This window comes from Panthera tigris, chromosome A1 (assembly GCF_018350195.1).
Source record: "Panthera tigris isolate Pti1 chromosome A1, P.tigris_Pti1_mat1.1, whole genome shotgun sequence".
Classification (NCBI taxonomy): domain Eukaryota; kingdom Metazoa; phylum Chordata; class Mammalia; order Carnivora; family Felidae; genus Panthera; species Panthera tigris.
Genome location: NC_056660.1, coordinates 45,317,934 through 45,338,581, shown reverse-complemented (window position 1 = coordinate 45,338,581; position 20,648 = coordinate 45,317,934). Strand labels below are relative to the sequence as shown.

Sequence of the window (20,648 nt, the reverse complement as noted above, 5' to 3'; positions counted from 1 at the left end):
TGGGGAATTGCATAGTCAAAAGGAGGCCTTAGAAAAAGATAACTAAACACCTCAAAAGTTTCAGAACAAATGAAGAAGGGGAAAATTTTTGACTTGGCATATATTGCCCTTATTTACAAATCACAATGATGACAGCCACTCTTTATTACGGGCATGCTTCAGTCTTTGTCTACTGGCCCTATCACTGTTGGAGATGATGCAGATAGAGATGAAATATCAGACTGCAGTTCCTTTTTCACAAAGAGGTCTTGTTTGAGTTCATGTATCACATTCCAGGATCAAGAACAAAAGAAAGACTGGAGTAACAAAAAAGAACCAGACCAAACCAAGTGAAAAACATGCATTCCTTACTATACCCTCCAACCGGTTTCTGTACTGGGGGAGATTTTATCCCTCAAAGTGTATTTGACAATGTTTGGAGATATTCTTGGCTGCCACAACTTTGGGGAAGGGGAGAGGAAGAGTATTAGGCATTTAGTGGGTAGAGAGGCCTGGAGGTTGCTGAACATCCTACGATGAGCAGGAACATGCCCACAACACAAAATTATTGGACCCAATTGCCAAGGATGAGTAACATTGATTTAGAATAAGCAGGCTACTAAACTACTCTGGTACATATGTTAGCTTTCTTCTTCTTTTTTCTTAAAATTATTTTTAATATTTATTTATTTTTGAGAGAGAGAGAGAGAGAGAGAAAGAGAGAGAGAGAGAGAGAAAGAGAGAGAAAGCAGGGGAGGAGCAGAGAGAGAGGGAGACACAGAATCCAAAGCAGGCTCCAGGCTCTGAGCTGTCAGCCTAGAGCCCAATGTGGAGGTCTAACTCACATACTGTGACCTGAGCTGAAGTCCGACAGTCCCCCAACTGAGTCACGCCAATGCCCCAGCTTTCTTCTTTAAATGAGAAAATTCTCTGTTATACTCCAGAATTACTTAGGTAATGGGCCACAGTAACAAGAGCTCAAGTATCCCTGCTATTCTACCTGGTAGGTAGGTAGGTGGATTTGTATAAACCTTCCTAAGGTACAGATTTGGTTATATTGTAATTCAACCATTTTTATGATCCAGTTGCTTTTTCCAAGGAGACAGGTGAATTGTAATACATAAAATTATTGAGATTCTAAGAGCCATCCTGGTCAGGTCAAATACACACACATGTACACACACATGTACACACAAGCACACAAGTGCACAAATCATCCTTTTCTCAAACTTAGAGGCTTCAGTATTATTCTAGACACCTAGACTCAAAATCATACAGTTATCTCTCGGGCATGAACTTTGTTGTCAATAGTCTTGTTTTAGAGTCGTATTCTATCTTACCTGTGTTTTTTCAAAAGCTTCTCCTTTTATCCGCTCCTGTCTATGCACACAAAACCTTAACGATGTCATCCCTGGTTTAATAGGACAAACATACAAACAAAAAGCAATTTGTCTCTGTATTAGTTGCAACTGTCAGTGACCCACAATGCAACACAATAATGGCTACAGCAGTTCAGAGCTCTGGCCCATAAAGATCTTAGGAATCCAGACTACTTCCAGATCACTATTTTGTCATTCCTACAGCACAGGCTTAATCTCATGGTCCAAGATGAATAGTCCAGGTCCAGACTTCTGATCCATGTATAGGCTACAAGGAGGAGGGGACGGAAGGCAGGCCATGAACTCCTTCTCTGAGGACACTTCTTGGAATTTCTGCCTTTTTATCATTCCTAGTAACTGAGTCAGATGAGGGCACACTGCTGAAAAGGAGGCTAGGAAATGCTTTCATTTTGGGTAGCCAAACTACAGGGGTTCAGTTGCCAAGGGAGCATGCTTAAGGAAAGACAGCCATCATTCCCTGTGACAAGACAGTGGGTATCAAGTTATTCATTCTAACAATTGAGGCTTCTAATATAAGCCTTGACTTAGCTTTTCAGCCTCCTTTTCCACAGTTTATGATCTCTGCCACTGCCAAAGCTTCTTTTTTTTATTTATTTTTAATTTTTTTATTTTTTTTGTGAGAGCAAGGGTTTCAGTTTATTACAGATAAGTACCTCAGCACAAATAACACATTGCAAATACTCTTTTTATTCATAGAAATAAAATATTCTTTTTTTTTAATATATGAAATTTATTGTCAAATTGGTTTCCATACAACACCCAGTGCTCATCCCAAAAGGTGCCCTCCTCAATACCCATCACCCACCCTCCCCTCCCTCCCACCCCCCATCAACCCTCAGTTTTTTCTCAGTTTTTAACAGTCTCTTATAAAGCTTCTTTTTTTTAATTTTATTTTTTTATTATTTATTTTTTCAAAGCTCCTTTAAAGATGCTATTAGTTTTTAAAAGTTTTTACTTATTTATTTTGAGAGAGAGAGAGAAAGAGAAAGTGGGGGTGGGGGAGCAGAGAGAGAGGGAGAGGGAGAATCCCAAGGAGGCCCCATACTGTCATCACAGAGCCCAATGTGGGGCTTGAACCCACGAATTGTGAGATCGTGACCTGAGCTGAAATCAAGAATCAGACGCTTAACAGACTGAGCCACCCAGGCACCCCTAAGCATGCTAATATTGACTGTCGATTTTTCTTCCTTGTCCTCTATTGTCATTGTTTTCCAGTGACAAAACTATCCATATTTTGAGGCTGAGCTTCGATTTTTACCATCACCCCACAATCCTTACTGTTACTTCAAACAGCATCCCTGTCTGCTACTGAGACTGGAGGCACCTTCCGACCTGCTGGATCAAATGGCTCAAGCAGCAGAGCCCCCTGCACAGCAGCTTGGACCCTTTGCAGAGCGTTCTCTTGGTCTGGGCCCCCCTCAAAACTAGCAGCTTTTTGGGTAGTTTGGTAAATGGGTGAGGGTGACATAGCCATAATAGAAATATGCTGCCTTTGAATTCCAAGGAGATATTTTCCAACACATACATAATAGCTTTCTGGTCATTGGTGCAGTGTTTGAGCTGAGAAGTGTAGTCTGTACTTTCTCCAGTAATATTAGGAGCAACCAGTCAATCTTATTATATTCATTATTTTATCCTGTTTGGACATATTATATACACTATCACCTAGATCCTTGCTTTTTAGAGTTGGTTGATTAGTAGAAGTATTCAATGGTGATATTTTGAGAATCTCTATCACCAGATTACACCATGGACTATCAGTGCCCTCTTTACTGCTGGGAATAGAGTCATTAGCATCCTTAAATTTTATCATATTAGAGAGATCCAGAACCCTAGAAAGAATTCAGAAAACTTATCCTTAACATTCCATTTCTGTAGAACCACTTTCAGTACCAAATAGGGTTCTCCACAGACACAGGACCAATAGAATACACATTGAACCCTTTAACAATGTAGGGGTTAGGGCTGGTTGAAAATCCATTTATAACTTTGGACACCCCCGAAACTTAACCACTGATAACCTACTATTGACCAGAAGCCTTACTGATAACATAAACAGTTGATTAACACATAGTTTACATGTCATATGTATTACATACTATATTCTTACAAGTAAAGTAAGAAGTACATTTACAATATAGTACTGTATTTATAAAAGAAAAATCTGCATGTAAGTGGACCCACACAGTTAAAATCTGTATCATTCAAGGGCCAACTGTATACATATGCACATACATATTTATATAGTGATTTATTATAAGAAATTGGTTCCCATAATTATGGATACTAGCAAGTCCCGAGATCCACAGTCAGCAATCTGGAGACCCAGGAGAGCCATGGCTGTAGTTCTAGTCTGAATCCTGCTTGAGACCCACGAAGAGCTGATGTTTCAGTATGAATCCAAAGGCAGGAAAAAAAACCTGATGTCCCAGCTCCCAGGCAGTCAGGCTGAAGGAGTTTTCCTTGCCCCAGAGAGGTTCAGCTTTTTTAAATTTTATTCATGCTTTCAACTATTTGGATGAGGCCCACCCACATTAATGAGAGCAATTTGTTTTACTCAGTTTAGGGATCTAGATATTAATCTCATTCAGAAACACCCTCACAGACACACCCAGAATATTGTTTGACCAAATGACCAAATAAGCATTCTGTGGCCCATTCAAGTTGACACATAAAATGAACCAGCTCACTCCCGTTGTAAAATTCTCTACTATGAACCTTTAATTTATTGGCTGTACCTACTAGTACTCATTGACTGAGTTTATTATTTCATTAAAGGGCACAAAATATTTACTTGTTTATTTCAACATGCCTTCTCTGAAGAAGAGAATTTTTCATATCAACTAGTGCCATTAGGTTATTCTGAAATGCCCATCACTTGGAAAATAGAGGATAGATGTTTAATTTTTTCTTCTATTTGCTTTGTTTCAGCATAAGGAGTTAGTTCCCTAGTTATTTCCGGTGGGGTTCAGTGAGTTGTTTTTGCCTTTATTTTGCTTTCTCTCTTTTAAAAGCAATATATTTTAAAACTCCTATGTATCATTAATCAGTGTTTAAATTAGTTGTATTTATTACTGTTTTTTTCTGCTTACATTGTTTTATCTTTGCCTAGAGTCCCTTAATATTGGCTCCTGTGGTTTTTTGTTTGTTGTTTGTTTGTTTGTTTTACATAGCCAATTGGTCTTTGAAAATGTTCCATGTTTTCTGGGGCAACAGTAGTTACAAATTTTGTATATTTCCTGTGTCAGACCTAGAATCAGCTCAAGGAGCTTTGGTTTCTTGGTAGTTAAGGACAAAATGAGGGTTCATTCCTATTAAATACTCATAGCTTTTAAGTTTTAAGTATACACATATTTTTGAAAAGAAACAAATAGGTTCATATTTATATTTCCAGTTCAATATGGCCATATATGAGTATGCATAAGAAAAAAATAGAGTTGTAAAATATCTTAAAACTAATTCGATGTGTTACCGGTGGCAGAATCTGTTGTGTGAATGGAGGTCTCTGTCCTTGGACTCGTCACAAGAAGATTTACGTGGGGATCCATGCTGGAATAGACAGCCAGGAAGAAAGGAGAAAGCCCAAAGCAGTTTATTAAAGCAAAAGTATACTCTCAAGGTGGAGAGCCAGCAGGTTCCAGGAGACAGAGCCAGCCCCTAGGTTGTTTGGGAATTGGATGTTATTGAGTGTCTCTGAGCTGGGAGGAGATGTGATGTACAGAGGGGTGGTCTCTAAGGGAGGCTGCTTCCAGTCATTCGGGGGACTCCTCCCACTGGTAGGGACAGGAAGCTTTTGACCCTATAGGGTTTGTGCCTTAACCTGTGGTGGTAGCCTTTCTCCATGGGCTGAGAGCTATAACTGCAGTGTGGATGTATTACAATGAGTCCAGGGGGCTGCTGTGGGACAGAGATGGAAGATGAGAGTGTATGCTCTGCACTTGTGTCTCTTGATTTGTCAGCCCCAAGGTCTTAGAAGCTACAAGGTCAGGATGTTGTGCCCTGGGCTTTTTATGCATAGCTTATTTGTTACCATCCTTGTCTCAGCTCATGTTTCTATTATTCCCCTTCAAGGACTTGGGACTCTACCTCCAGCATTCCTTCCACTGCTCAGGTCTAGCTTCTACCTAATGTATGGTCTCATTTGTAGTAATAATATTGGTGTTGATCCTTAAGACTAATTCATATATGGTAAGATAATCCTTTTTTGAAACTAAATTCAAGTGTTATTTCCTGCTACAAAACCACCTCATGATCCTTGAAGCTTGTCTTTTCTCAGAGTACACCCAAAAGCTATGGGGTCAGCCTATTTGGGTAAACTTCTAAGTATGCTATCTATAAGATGAACAGTCTTGGAAAAACAACTTACACATTTGAGTCCCAGTCACTTTAGCTGGCAACATACGAAGAATAATAATAATATCTGTCTACCTTCCATAATTGAAGTAAGGATTAAGTGAGATAATAAATATTAAAATAATTGGAACAGTGCCTGACAAATAATAGGCATTTGGTAAATGTTAGTAATTTACAAATAAATCATGGAACATTCTAAATGGAATTATATTCTAACTAGAATTATTTATGTGCATTAAAAATTCTTAGTATACTTTAAGTTTCTTGAGGGCAGAATCTACATTTAAATCAACCATTACATTCTTATTTATATCCAAAAAAAATAATTGTCTGAGTTACTTTGCAGAATGCACAAAGTGCATACACAGTAGTAGTTAATGTGGGAAAGTGTGTCTGTGTGTGCTTATGTGTGTTTATTTGGGAAGAGACAAGAGAGAGACAGACAAATAAGATAGAGAGAGAGATGTGGGGGAAGAGAAGGAAGGAGGGAGGGAGAAAAGGAAGCAGAAAAAAAAAGATAAAATTTGAGATTTCCCCCTTCATTCTTGTTGAACTTCTAAAAGAAAGTTCACTAGGTTTGTTATCCAATATTTGTATAGAGATTGATCCACATACAAATGTAGAATTTCGAAACCATCTTTTGTATTTTTCCTTCAAATACTTTGGTAGAATGTCTGGCTTACCTGCTGAGCAAACAAGGCCAAGTTCTCAGTCAGTTCCCACACCTGACCTTGTGGAACAATATTCACTAGGGATAACCCGAGAAGAAGGGATTCCTCTTGTCCATCATGCTCTTGAGGGATCTCACAGTAATTGGTCAGGTCTGTATGTCAGACTGTAGTGGCACCCTGACAATTGAGTTCCCGGTTTTCAACTTGCATGATGATGGAAAAACCAGCCCTTCTGCTGGTGTGATTAGAGGAGGGGATATAGAAGACCTGAAATGGCAGAAGTTTGTTTTTAGACCTATGCTGTCAGTTCAGCACTATAACTGGGGAAAACATCAACTCCTCCCCTTGTGTGATCAGGGATCTCAACGTTTCAGTTGTATAACAGCATGGGAATGGCAAGATTTGCCACATTAGCGATCATAGTTGAAGAATAGTGCACCCTTCCCTGCTAAGAAAGTATGTATGTGTGTAGGGCAGGTGGGAGAGTGTGGTGCTTGGAAGGAGGCTGTGAGGTGTGTAATTTATCATTATTATTGTCTGGAAAGAGAAATCCATAATAAGGGTACACTTGTGAGCTTCTTCCTAACTCTTCCTGTTCTCATCTCAATCTTCTTTGCATGCTCTTCATTCTTTACTCTGACTCTAAATGTTGGCACTTTAAATATCATTTATAGTCCAACAAATCCCACATTTATATTTCCAGCCTAGATATCTCCTCTGAATTAAAGTATTATGAGCTGATTTACTCATTGCTTTATTCATTTTTTCACTATTGAAATCCTCCTCTGTGCTAGACCTTGTTATAAGCTCTGGGGATGTAGCAGGGAACACAAACATATCATTCTTTTATTCTTATCCATATTTTTATCTTTTTCATATATTTATATCTTTTTATGTTTTGAATTCTGGGTAATTTTCTTATATGTATTTCCCACTATTTCTATGAAATAATATTTGAAACACTTAGACATTTTTTTCATGCATTTTGACTCTCACTAGCAGTAGTTTATGTTTCCCAAGTGTTTCATGATTTTGGATTTTGCACTCATCTGCAGCACTGCCTGCAGAGAAGGCTGTCATTGCAGAGCAGTTATACATTATCTGTGGGACCTGTGCATCACAAATGAGTGACAGAGCTGCCACCAATGTTTCTTGCAAGTAGCAAGGCGGCTACTAACTTTCAAAATTGAATGGCCAATTTCCCTAAAATGCAGGACTGAGTTTTCAATTTTTCTGAAAACCGTTTTTTAAATACAGATATTAGCTTGAAACAGAAAAGGTCTGTTTATGTTCACTTCAGATTCAAGTTTAAGCCATATAAAAAGTATAGACGATAAGGCAATGAAGACCCGAAATGCCACATGTAGAGATTAAACATAAAATAGTATTGATAGAATTAAAGTTTTTTTGTGAAAAATAACCCAATCCGGTTCCCTCTCCTCTTGCTTCAGCTGTAAACTTGATTCTGAAGTTGAAATTCATAAATTCCATGGAGATTTTTATGCTTTTATCACATATCTATCCATGAGCCCCCAAATATGCATGTTTCTATAATATTAACATACAGTATATATCTTTCTGCAACTTTAATTTGGCAAAAAAAAAAAAAAAAGCTGTGAGATTAAATCATGTTGATATATGTAGCATTAGTCATTCATTTTCTATATTGCATTTCATTGTATAAATATGCCACAATTTATCAATCCATTTATTTTCTGTTTGTAGACATTTAGGGTATTACCACATTTTGATATTAAAAGCAATTCTCCAAGGAATATTCTTATATGTCTCTTTGTATATAAGAGTTACTCTTAGTATTTATACCTAGTAATTGCTGAGTAGTAGAATACATAAATTTTAAACTTTACTTTTTCTAGATTAATTACTAAGGTTGTGTTTAAAATCAATTTATAACTACAAGCCAACAGTATATAAAGTTTTCTATAATTCTACATAGTCAATACAATATTGTCAGTTTTAAATTTTTACCAATTAATGAAACTAAAATATTTTATTGTGATTAACTTGTATTTCCCTAATTAACATGAGGCTGAACATCTTGCATATTTATTAATTTTTTTGTTTTATATATTTTTCATTGCCAACTCATATATTTTATTTTCCATTGGAATGCCTATCTTTGTTTAAATTATAAGAGTTCCTTATAAATTCAGATAATGATCTTTTACACATTGCGAATATTTGTCTCTGATCCCTTTTGTAATTTTATTTTTGTATGATTTGATAACTAGAATTTTTTAAATTTCAAAGCATCCAAATTTATCAATTTTTTCAATGGTTTGCACCTTTTATATCTTGTTCAAGAATTTTTTCCTATCCTGAGATCATTAAGATATTTTCCTGTTCTTTATAACAAAAGTTATAAAGTTTAAGTTCCTGTTCAGGTGTTATAATCTGCATTTTTATCTATGGCTGGAAACAAGATTTCAAATTTATTTAGGCCACATGGATAGCTAACTATTATTGATGAGTACATAATTTTTCCACTGATCTCTAAGACTAAGTCTTCTATTTGTCAAGTTTGCATGTGAGCAAACACAAATGATCACAATGGCAAATCAGGCCCATACAAATTGTAGATCTGACCTAATATCAAACTTTACCAATAATTTGAAACACACCCAAAATTGAGAAATCCACGTACAACACAATAGTGATATGTAGAAGTACTGTGGCCCTGATTAACTGAGCTCTTTCAGGGAGATTTGCAGTCACATCCCTTACAAAGATGAGAGCTATATTAGTCATGAACAATCTCCTTTTTATATTCTAGTAGTTACATTTCCTTGGGAGCTGTGCCCCTAGGAATTCATAGATTCCAAATTGGTTGTTCATAAGACAGCCTAGGCACACTAGAAAATGGCATTTCCTCTCCCATGAGCTAATATCACTAATGCATTCGCTAGAAAATCATTAAAATGTCTATGACGCAATTTGATCAGGGTGCCTTCTTTCTTCCTTTTGTGGGGCATCTTCCTCTTAAGGTTGACAATGGATCTCAATCTTGCTGGTAACTATTTCCTTCCTACCATGTATAAATGGATAGAGTTCTGGGTCCCTATTATCTTCTAGCATTCTGCAAATTCCTATTCCAAAGTTACATTGAATTAATAAGGACACAAGAAAGTATAGCACCATAGTGAAGAATGCAAGCTAGACTGATTATATTTATATATTTTGTATATTTATATAATTTGTACTCCCTCACTAATATTAGTTATTCTACCTATTATATAGTTTTATAATAGTAAAAACTGTTATAAACTGTTGATATCTAGTAGAGTGATTTCCCAGCTGCCTCCTCGCACCACCAGACATACAACTACTTGTCACATGTTTCATTATTCTTCTTCAAAATTATATTCGCTGTTTTTAGCCTTTAGATCATCTCTATATGTTAGAGAATCAGATTTTCAGGAATTTTGAGATAAGAGTGATTATGATAAATAGATATCTTCTATAATGTGTCTTCCTAGCTTTGATTATAGAATATTTTTTTCTATTTGTTATGATCTTTTATGACTTTAATGTTTAAGATTTTCTCCGTAAAGTCATATGTATTTTCTATAGATTATTGTACTAAGTACTATGTTTTCTTGGATGATATGACTAAATGTATTTATTTTTAGAAAAGTGTATTTCTAATTTATTCTTGGTGCATAGGAATTAAATTTATTTTTATACATTATTATATCCACTGACTTTATTGAATTCTAATTAATTTCTGAATTGGTCTATTTGATTTTTCTATAAAGATGAACTTATTTGTGAAGAATGATTTTTCTTCCATCTTTTCCAATTATTTTACATGTTAGATATTTTCCTTGTTTAGCTGAGTTTATCCAAGACTTATAGTACTTGATGAATAGAAGCTCTTTCCTCTTGACTATAAGGACAATTCTTATATTGTTTCACTCTTAAGTATGTAGTCTGGATTTGTTTGTTAAGTGCTTCTGTCAGATTAAAGAAGTTCTTTTTACTCACGGTTTGTACTGAGTTATCTTGAATATATTTTAAATTATTTCAAATACATTTTCTGATATTATTATATTTTTTCTTTAACTTGTTAATGTAATGGGTTACAATAATAGATTTTTTAATTAGATACTGTTATACTTCCAGGAGAAACCAAAATTAGTCATGTTATAATATTAATTTTTGAATACATAATGGATTCTGTTTGTTAATATTTACATAGGACTTTTTTAATCTATAGTTATAATTTTATGTCTTAAGTTTATTATTTACATAGTGTCCATCTCTGATTTGGTATCATGTGTACTAATTTCATAAAATGGGGAACAATGTGTTTAAATATGACACCGTAACTTGTAAGTGAGGTAGAGCTTGTAAAAATCCTTGACTGTTAAGAGCGCATATAAAGTGAGTACATTATTGATTCAACATTTAAGATTTTCTTAAGCTAATTCTAGTAATTTTTATAGTGTTCTCACATTTGATCATTTCCTGCAAGTTTAAAATTTACTGATAGAAAATCCTTCAGAGAATTTCTCTAATTATGAACCATTTTCACTGTTAATGTTATTTATTGCTGCAATCTCTTTCCTTAATCTACTCTGGTGTGTGATTGTTTTTTATAAACTTTCATTTATGCTTGAATCAAGGCACATTCTTGAGTCATTTTGGCTGGATTTTCATAGACCATAAATATGTTTTCACTTTTTTAATCTTCATTTATCAACTTTTAGTGTGACTTATTTACAAATATATAAGAAATTTATATTAATGTGGATACCATAATTATGGCTTTAAAATTTTTTCTTCATAATTTTCTTGAGTTTTGGTTTTGCCTTACATTTTATAGAGTTGTTATTAGGTGTACAAAAGTTCAGGCCCATTTTATATAGTCAGTTCTTCCTTTTATCAGGCTGAAGTTAACTGTCTTCATTTCTAATAACACATTATGCCTTAATGTGTATATAGTTTGATGTCTGCCTGTATATCTTATTTGCCTGTTATATATTTTCAAATTCCTTAATGTACTTTTGAATTTCCTTAAATTGTAGGGCTGTCCTTATATATAATTTGTGTCTATTGTAACTACTATATAGATTTTTACTTGTTTTTTTTTCTGAAGTCTTTTTTATTTAACTGGATTAATTAATTAATTTATGCTTTTGTACCTGGGCTTTTGAATGCAATATAAATACATATTTCCTTTCTTATATGGGCCAAAGGCTAGTAAGAGAATTGTGGTAAATATTTCACAGTTTTTTTTTTTTTTCTCAAGGAAAAAAGAAAGAAAGAAAGAAAGAAAGAAAGAAAGAAAGAAAGAAAGAAAAGAGAAGTCCCAATTTGTAGCATTTGCCATATACTGGGATATAAATACTCCTGCATGGCTGACTTCAAACTACCATCACTGAAAAGGTAAATACTACTGGTTTTGTCCACAACCATAAATCTAGTGTCTAGGTATCTTTCACAGTACCAGACATACACTATGTTCTTGGTAAAAAAAGAAAAAAAAAAGTTGAACAGTGGAAAAACCTGTGGCATGATGTAAGAAGGAAGATAAAAGTATGAAAGTACTTACTGGTAGGCTTACTTCCCTTGCGTATCCTCAAATTGCATTCCAAAGCAGTGTCATAAAACATACTGTTTACAAAGCATCAATAATTATTTTAAAAAATGATTACATATTTACTCATTTAATATCTCCTCCCCCTCAAGGGCCTGTGATATAATTCCCACATAATGAACAAACTAAACTTTGTTATCAGAATGGTATGTGATCATTTAAGCCCTTTTCAAACTTTATGTACTACCTAGATTATCTCTCTTAGCTTCTGTTTCATTACCTGTAGAATGGGTTTTTTAGCAACTACTTCACATAATTGTGGCAAGGAGTAAAAGGAGTAAAAATGAAATTACCTAGCACCTTACTGAGCCTATTGCAGATGTTCAAAGAAGCCAGCTTCCTTCAGTTATTATTTCCAACTAGTTTATGAATGTGTTATCTAGAGTTATCTAGAAGCTATCTAGAGTTATCTAGAAGTTATCTAGATAGAGTGTATTATCTAGAAGCATTATCTAGAGTTACTCATTAAGTGTTGAACCTGTGCAGGGTACTGTAAGGTTGCTGTGTTTTAGGTTCTAGGGATAGTGTATCAGTTTTCTAATTAATGGCATAATAATTTTATATGTCAACACTAAGTGGCTCAAAACAAGTATTTATTTGGCTTACCATCTGGCAGTAGGCTTGCTATAGAATAGAGATCCTTGGTTCTGCATGCAGATCCTTCCAGCAGGCTAGATAGGTAAGTTCTTGGAGACAGCAAGAACCCCATATGATGCAATTACGTTATTGGCTACTGCCGCATTGGTCAAAGTAAGCTACATGCCCAAGTCCTGAGTTGGTGGGGGGTTGGGGGGGGGCAGTGGCTAGTGGAAGGCTTGGATACAGGTAGGTGTGACCCGTTGTGGCCATTAATGCAATCTGTATAGCAAAAGTAAGATTTAACAATAAGGTGTTATCTCTAACCTTTAAGAATTCAAATATCCTTAATATGTAGGAGACATATAGATAACTTAATCACAAAAGAGTATAAAAATGGAGAAAAATAATCACTTCACCCAGAAATAATCAAGAAAACCATTTAATAGGATTTGCAGCTTGACAAGGAAAATGGCAGAAGGGAGCAAGCTCATCGGGGAAGAAGGGTAAATAAACAAGAAGAAGCAAGAATGAGTATGGTATCTGGAGGAGAGGGTGGGAAGCCAGGCTGCAGGGGGTTTGTGTTAGAGTATGTTCAAATATGGCTTCAGACTGCTTTGGACTCTGGTACCTAAATGCCTTATATCAGACCATAATTTATTGCTTTTCCTTTCAAGATAAATAGAAATATGTAGGACATACTTCAGGTACCTAAGCATTGAGGTTGAGATGTTTAAGGAAGGTAAGAAAATAAACAACAAAAAAGTATTTGGGAATGGAACTATAATCAAATTATTTATGACACATGAATAAATGCTTCAGATAATTAATAAGCAAATAGGGTCATGAAGCTAAAGTTATAAAATCTCAAAGTGTATTAAAATGTTGAAATATACCTAGATGCTATTTTTATTAGAGTATATTAAATAGTAGATATCATAATTTGTGATATCAAAATCATTATGAATCAGATCAATATTATTTTCTGAGTTAAGTACTCAACATAAAGATGGATTAAGGACACTGTTTACCTTGACTATTTTATTTTATTTTTTAATATAGATACACTACTAGCAAAGAATGTGTTGGGATACTTTGTTATTTTATTTCAGTGCATGCTTTAGAATCATTTTAATACGTTTTATTAGAAATTCCCTGAGATTGGTAAATTTTTCAGTTGAGAGATACTTTCTTGTCACTCAGCTAGGTAATTTTTGCCTTGTGAAGACAGAAAGAGACAGAGGGAGAACGATATCAAAATGTATTACATAAATTTGTTTCCAAAGTCATTTGTATTGCCCAGTGTATCTCACAAGTATAGAATTTATACAGTTTATTTTTAAGAGCAGTCTGATATAAATTAGAGACTATCTAAAGGCTCAAGGTTTAATTTGAACAAAATTATCAATTCTATTTTCTCAAATAGATTGGCAAACCCAAATATTGCAATATTTCACTCTAATAGTAAATTTCATTTATTTTATGTTAATTCATTCCCTCTCTAATATACAGATTAGTTTCTCTTGTGCTATGTGTTCACATAAAGAGTCACTGGTAAAGTAATAGATTGCTACCTATACGGTGATCACATTTTTATTAGGTCAGTGCTCTAGGGCAAAGGAAGCAGTTTGAAGTTTTGAGGAACCAAGCTCAAGACTACCCAACAATAAAATTCAGCTGGAAGTACCACATCATTTATGCCAATGTGAATTGCAAAGATAAACTTCATTCTGAAATAAAACAAATATATGTGTGTGTGTGTGTGTGTGTGTATATATATATATATATATATATATATATATATATATATATATATATATAATTTTCTTATACCAATTTATTAGATCTACCTAAAACACTTGCATATTTTTGCATGTATTTAGATCACCCTAAATATAGTCTTATATAGCAAAGGACACTGGAGACAGAAATGCAATGCTACAATCAGGGATGACATTTCAGGGTCAGTGAATAAATTCCATTAAATCCCAAATATTTGTTCTACCGTTACTTCATGTACATTGACCTTGACTCTACACAACCGCCTAGGTTTGCTTGTGTATATAATCATACAGTTTGGTATGATTATAAAATTAATCGAAGCCCTTTGAAGTGTATTTTTTCCCTTCATTTCTATTGTTTTAAACCAATTGGTCCCTGTTTTTAAAAATTTTATGGTAGCATTTCTCAAACTTGATCTGAGGATCGCTTTACACTGGTAAAATTTATCAAGAACCTAAAGAACTGTTTTTTTATATGATTTATGTCTATTGATATTTACCATGGGAGAAATTAAAACTGAAATTTTTAAATATATATTCATTATTTTTGAACACAAATATAAACCCACCAGACATTAACATAAATAATAGGCACTAATAAAAATAATACTTTTCTCATAAAAGTTAGTAAGAAAAATTGCACTGTTTGGCAAATCCATTTAAAATCTGGCTTAATACAAGACAGCTGGATTTTTATACCTCCTCCTTTCCATTTATGGAAATCTGTTTGGCTGGTTGGTTGGTTGGTTGGTTGAAAGATATGAAGATAATCCAACCTTACAACAGATATGTATTTGGAGAAGGGAGACTTAATTTGTCTTTTCCGACAACTGTGGCTTCTCTTTCTTGCTAGAACACCAAATTTAGTAAATGGTAACTTATTCATGTTGGTTTGCAGTGTGGAATATGCAACCATGTTAATGACCTTTATGTACTTAAATTGATGTTACGGGTCCGTTTTGCATTTCGAACAGATTTTTTCCTAAGCATGATTTGTTAACTATGCTTTGTTGTTTTGGAAAGTGTTGGATTATGGAGTTACGCAGATCTCTTAAATGTTAAAAATATATATTCAATTATGTGATTTGTGTCAATTTTTTTTTGAACTTCTTTGAATTTTGCACCTGGTCATGTGCCTCAGTAGCTCATCCTTGTCTCAGCCCTGCTGAGAGAAAAGTAATATTTTAGGCATTGGAAAGTGCATGTGCAAAAGTTGGGAAACAAAAGAGAACACAGAGCTGGTAGTATTTTCATTAAGAGTTGTGACCAAATATTTCAAAGGATGCTGTAGGTACTGACCACATTCTGTTACTAGTATTCTGTTATAGTAACTGGAATTATTGTGATGTAGGCGAAAGAAAAGTCTATATAAATCCTGGATTTCCTACTTGTGAATTTATGATCTTCGACAAGTACTTAAGCTCTTTCAACCCTAGTTTTTTGAAAGGTGAGAACCATAATGCTTATGTCACAGGTTGTTATCAAGTGAAGTAGGATAATGAACATGATACCACCTCGTTCATTAGAGGTAGGTCAGCATTTAATTAATAATAGTTCAGTTAGTGACTGTTGGCTTGACCCTTTGGGCTATTATAGTTGAGAGCTGAATACAGTATCTTTGCGTTAGAAAATAGTTTGGTTCTTCTGTTGTAAATTATTTTCCAAACCATGGTCTATATATTTTTATCTTCACAGACAATGTAATAAAGCTCTCTTGTGACTTGTTCTGTATTAAATAAAAACAACTTGAGTAATACTATGAAAGGTAAAAAGTTGACATTAGTTCCTGCTCTTTGCATTCCAACCACAGTAGTTATTAGCACATTAAAGACACTTCATTTCATTCAGAAGACAGGTATTGTCATTACCCTATTATACAGCTGTGAAAACTGAGGTCTTGAGAGTTTAATAGATGACCTAGGGTTGTGCAGCTAGTACATGACAGAACTTGGATTTTCATACAGGCTTTCTGAGTTGGAGAGACTCAAATCTACCACTCTCGGTTCACTGCCTCCCAACATTTACGTATGCACCCACTTTTCCATTTGGTTTAGAAAGCTCTTAATAACGTACTCTGAGTTCATCAAGGAAATGCTTGATTTTGTTTACTTTTTAAAGTCAGTTCTTTTACCATCTCAGATTTTCCCCTGTAATTAATTCTGTTAAGTCACGTTTTAAAGTCTTTTGGAAGAAACCTCATCAAAGACCTTAACATTTATAAATATGTGAAATGTATTGGTTGTTCATTATCGTTAATACCATTGGTTGTTCATTAGTATCATTAGTCACTTAGCCCAAGAAATTGATTAGATTTATAAGGCATGTTTGCTGATTACAAGGAAAAAAAAACCTTTTAGATATTTGCAAAAATGGACAATACAGAATAGCACACAGGCTGTTGAGTGATATGTTCAGCTATTCTCTGTGGTGATAGTCTGGTCTGTAATGTTCTGGCCATTTTCGTTTAAACTAAATTCAGCAAAATTTTCTTTATTATAGTATCAAAGATAATTAATTTGGATATGTTGAATTTTAAAATAACTCTCTCATTGTATCATTTCTGCTTTCCTTAGGTCTACTTCTCATTATAAATATATATGTATATATATGCATGTATATATACAGACATACAGAAATATGTAAGTACTTGTATGTATATATACATATACATACACACATATATATACAGATATTTGCATATTTCTATAGATACATCTTTATTCAAAATTTTTAAATTATAATTTTGTGTTTAGAGTTTCTGCTTAAATTAGCAAAGCTGCATTAATTTTTCATTACATACTATCTTGAAACCATTCAGTGATTTATATATTGCACTAAAATGCTGTCAAAAGAATATATCTTTGGTTTACAACATAGTGTAACTGTTGACCTGGGCTATGTTCAGCTGGTGACCTAGGATTGATGTGCTCCACATGTTGTTACCAGAATAATTAATCACAAATATGTGAACATAAAGAGACTTTAGAGAAATTGGCATCTTCCTAATTATCAAGAGTACTTGCTGTTATCACTGTTATAAATATTTGGGAGGGGGGACTTGATTAATTTCAATTTGTATTTACTTTTACTTTTTTTTAAAGAAATTGTCTTTCCTTACACTTGGATTTAAGTTATATTGAATAAATTTTAAACCCTTCAAAAATATCATTAATAGCCATGATTTCTTTTTCTTTATTGCTTTAAAAATTTTTTCAATTGTTATCTGCAACCATTTTTATTAATCAGGCAATTTCAAAGTTTTCTGTATTCCTATAAAAATTTAACTGTTAACGTCTGTAACTAACTTTCTTAACAGACCTTATCAATTTTGGTTACAATACATTGCATTTTCCCTAGAGCAGTAATGCCCTTTTGTGGAGTGGTAGCTAGTACTGTACTATGGTGAATGAGGAAAACTGATTAATTGCTTTTAGAATAGTAAATGAAGCCTTTTAATTTAATGAATATTTCAACAGAATCAATTCACTTTGTCTCTCTAAAGGCAAAATCCCATAGGGAGAATTTCTTTGGGGTGACCTAGAGAGCAAATTGGAACCTCTGTGAGGTTGGCATACAATATGTTTTTCACAAGCACTTAGATTTTCTGAATACCTCTAATATATTACCCCTAACCTAAAATGCATTCAATTTGAAGAGTTTAGATTTACAAATTATCCCTGGGTATTGTGAGTTGTGAGGCCAGGGCATGAGTTCTCTCTATCAGAGATCTGTCTATTCTAAGTATACTGCTGAAGTTGGATCTCTTAAAAGGCTGAAGAGTGTAATGGATATGTTGGTTGACTAAGAGCATGTCTATGTGTGGTAAAGGGAATGAACTGCATCTTAAATCCTGTGAGCATGACACAATACAACTCATTTATATGACATAGCCAGTTAGATCTTTGAACTAGCTTGATCTTATAGTCTTAGATTATAAGCCAAAAATCAAGGCAATTTTTTCTACTTTAACAAAATCATTTACTTATTTCATTTACTTCCTCTGTTCCATTCATTTGAAAATGTAGCAACCACATTGATTATTAAGTAGATTTCTCTGGACATTCTTTTTCTGTGATGGAAAATTTCACAATAATTGTTGATAATTTTTTATTTAATTTGAATAAACTATTGTGTCTTCATTAATGTATATACATAAATATGTATTAAGGAAAATTTAAGACATTATTACCCTTAGAAGTATGGTCAGTATTTATGAAAAACATATGCACAGTTTGATCTTTTTCCTGTTCTTAGCAATTTAATTTTGCTGATTTTTACAGAAATTTCAGACACATGTCTCATGACTGCTTAATACAAATGTACTAAGAGTAACATGGAACAATTTAAAAATTGTAAGATGATGGATGTTAGTATTCTACCACTCAATAAACGATAAGCCATTTTATATCCACAGCCATGTTAAAATAGATTGCAATTTCTTTATTTGCATCTATTTTTTTAAATTTACTTTTGATTATATATCTCCCTTGGCTGTTTGGTTTGAAATTAACTGATACATCTATTCTTCAATCGAATAAGATGTTTTAATATATTCATTAAATTCACCTCAATGTGCATTCAATAAAATATACCAAGGTACAAAAATTAAGAGGACTAGTCCACACGACATAAAGTTGAATGATACAATAAAGGAGACAAATAAATTACAAAAGCTGTCTTCAGAAGTCTTGTTTTTATATAAAGCAAGCCACAAAGATGTGAAAACTAGAAAGACATCAGAAACATCTCATTAGCCATTTGATTCCTTCTGTACTACCGTCAACAAAACTGGAAAGTAATAAAATTTTATTTATAATATTTAGGTATTCAAAATTAGAAATTCAGATAAATATTTGTTTCAGGATAAGTGTAAACAATATTTTTCAAAAATTTTAGACCCAGAGCTTATATTTAGAAATAATTGTATAATGAATCTCAGAATAGAACATAAATCGATAAAACTGGATTTCCTGTTTAAACCTTAAGTGGAATATCAGATCCTGTGTATGTGTCTTCCCTTCATCTTTACTGTCTCTCCCCAACAATCTTTGGGGGGTTTCTGAGGCTTTCAGCTGAGGACACCTGAGAAAATTTGCTTAATAGAGACAGAGGAAATGAAAATTCCCAATGAGTATTGCTCCCCAAATCAAGCTTATTTTCTATGTAACAGTAACATGACATTAGGAAATTTTGATTCTTCACTGAGCGGCTTTACATTAGATGTCATCTCAAAATCTCTCTATATTCTTTCAAAGCACTTTCAAAATCTCATTTTAGAAGTCATCATTATCCATGAACTGTTTTAAGTTGGACAACTCATATTTTCTCTTTGGAAGGTAATTTGAACAGCTTGGAGGAGAAGATTTATGGAAGACATGAATATACAAAGATCCTGAAGAAGACTAATGCACCCCATATATGTAGTCTGAAGTTTATAGCTGCTCTCATTAAACAGCTGGCCGGGACTAAGCTGCAAGAGTTTTTGGTACTGCTATGAAAATGTGTTTGACCCATTAGGGTTGCTCCCAAAACTGGCCAGGAAGCATCATTCTATGTCACTGTTTCTCATTTAATAATGAACAGAACTCACTTGAAAATGAATAGCTTCTGCAGTGTTGAATATCTTCATTTGGGCTGCTGTAACAAAATATAAAGTAGGTAGGCTTATAAACAACATGGCCTTCTCTGTCTCTCATTTCTTCATTAATATAGCTAGGGGTATATTAACTTTGTTGATATTTTCAAATAAATAACTTTAGCTTTGGGTTTTATTGATTTTCTTTATTGCTTATCCCTTTTCTATTTAATTGATTTTCACTCTATTTTTTTCTTTCCCCATACTTATCTTGGTCTTAAACTGCTCTTCTTTTTCTAGATTCCTGAAGTATGGGGATATATTTTTGGTGTTGGACAATTTTCCTTTTCTAATAAGAGCATTTACAATTGTGACTTACTCCTCAACAATTGCTTCAGCTTCATACCACAAATTCTGATATGTTCTGGGCTTTTATTATCATTCAGGATATTGTCTAATTTTCCTTCTTATTTTGTATTTGGCTCATGAGTTGTTTGGGAGTGTCTTGTTTAATTCCCAATTATTTAGAGCTCTTTTCAAATATTTAATTTCAAAATTAATCCTGTTCTGCTGAGAGAACATACTTCATATGATTTTGAACCTTTTAAATGTATTAAAACTTATTTATGGACTAAAATATGGTCTATATTGGTTAATATCCCAGATCACTTAAAAAGAGTGCATATCATACAA

The 20,648-nt window shown here is 33.7% G+C and overlaps 1 long non-coding RNA gene across 1 annotated transcript in view; it reads left to right on the top strand.

Annotated features, from left to right (window-relative positions):
- Positions 1-11,725: 11,725 nt before the first annotated feature.
- The window catches only part of LOC122231015, a 108,454-nt gene continuing 99,531 nt past the window's right edge, over positions 11,726-20,648 (top strand). Inside the window, exon 1 of the long non-coding RNA XR_006208124.1 lies at positions 11,726-11,812. This is a non-coding gene — a long non-coding RNA (uncharacterized LOC122231015). The remainder of the gene's footprint in view (positions 11,813-20,648) is intronic.